The following is a 1997-nucleotide window of genomic DNA, read 5'->3' as shown; positions in this document are numbered from 1 at the left end:
AGGCCACAATACCTACCTGACCTGGCGGAGACCTCTAGTTTAATAATTTGTTTGAATGATTTTGAGCGGGGAACATAGAACATTTTTCAGGTAAGTGGGGAACATAGAACCTTTTTTGCAGGGGTAAGTGTGAGTCGTAAAGTGTCGGGATGACATGCTCATTAATATGTTGCAGGAGATTTGTTGTGTTGGTACCTGTACATGATTACATCAGGTGAGGATGCAAGACAAGACAGACAGATAGAAGTAATGATTGCTAATAGCTGCCTTAAGGCAGCTACACACTGCACAACTTTTAAAGTGGTTGGGGAATGTTCTGATCGTTAAGCACTTCACACTACACAAGTTTCTTTCTTGAAATCGTTGTGGTTTTCACACTATGTGATTGATTGCCGACAAGGGATCACACATTGCAAGACATTTCACCACAATGCGATCCAGACCCCGATACATAGATTTGTTTTTATTCCAATTCATTTTAACCGACGTCTCATGACAACGTGCAAAGGCTCCTGTGATATATGCGCGAGACCGATACAAGACGCTATTGATTGACAATAAACAATTCTCTATTTATCTGAATCTCTCTCTCTCTCTCTCTCTCTCTCTCTCTCTCTCTCTCTCTCTCTCTGAAACAAACAAGTCAACCAGCTTGTGAGCGATGTAATTCAGTAGCAGTGTTGCCATGTCCGCTTATTATAAGCGACTTTGGGCTTGTTTTTATGTAAAGTTGCTTATCTAAATATTGGTAGTTGGGCTAGTTTTGGGCTTATTTCCTAATGTTGTTTAAACCAGTGGTTCTCAAACAACTTCTGAAAATATGTTAGACCATAGACCCCCATACAAGATTTACATTCCACAATTTTCATTTTTTTCCAAGATTTTAGCCGATCTACGAGCTCACAACAAGCTTGTATATCGGCTATTTTAAAATATCCAATGTGTTTGTGTATAGGTTTAAAGTGCTTGTGTGGCCTAGTCGCTTCTTTTGGGCTTGTTTTCATAGACCTGGTTGCATATTTCTCACTGTTCAGAAGCATTTCCTTGGTCGTTCAAGCCACGGTGATAAAAAAAAGTATCGTGCTCTCCTTGGCTGTAGCACAGATCTCCTCGCAGAGTGATCGCAACCTCATTCATACTATAAGATCTCCAGTCGGCGAGAGAGCCAAATATCAAACATGCTAGAAACCTAAAAACGCTCGGGAAGGTCTCGCCGATCGATTTTATCGCGGGTGGATCTTCTCACAGTGCCTTTCACACACAGCGAGCAACATCTCGGTGAGCAATGCCCAATCTTGCGTCAGATCGCGGGTTTTGTCGTCAAACGCCAAAAAAGGTCCCCGACTGCCAAATCGGACCAAATATCCTACAGTGTGTACTGCCCTTAATTCTTTCATTGTTCCACTGGCATACCTTACATCATACCACCTACACATGGTCTGAGACGTTCTCATCAACATCAAATACATGTTCACCTTAATGGAAACCACAACTCTTGAAACTAACAAATGAGTGGGGCAGTGTGAATTAACACAGGATTGGCCCTGGCAGCATATCAATGGTACACGTGTGTTAGAGATACGCGCCTGTGTGAGTGTGTGTTATTTTGTATAATTTGTAACGTAACGTCATTTTTCATCAGGCACGAATTAGCCACCTACAAGACTCGCATTGTGCCCAGTGTTGCCAGTGTTTCTAGATTTTGCGAGAGAAATAAGCAGCTTTGAAAGCAAGGAAGCAACGTTGCTTATAATAAGCAGACATGGCAACACTCATCGCTACGGTCCTTCCATTTCAAAATAATGGAGGCAAGTAAAGCAGCTAAACTTGCCAAAGTGCAAGAGAAACTAAAAAGCGGTGAATTAAAAACAAAAAAGAAGTAGGGGGGTAAAAGTTCAGCATGGGACAGGTTCAGCAAAGTGGTTCATGCTGATGAGTCGAGTGCTGGATGTGTGGTTTGCAACAGTTGCGGGACGGTCTATGTTTATGATAGCCAT

Source organism: Gymnoscopelus braueri (assembly GCF_963280865.1).
Source record: "Gymnoscopelus braueri genome assembly, chromosome: 8".
Classification (NCBI taxonomy): Eukaryota; Metazoa; Chordata; class Actinopteri; order Myctophiformes; family Myctophidae; genus Gymnoscopelus; species Gymnoscopelus braueri.
Note: the sequence above shows the minus strand (reverse complement) of the source record.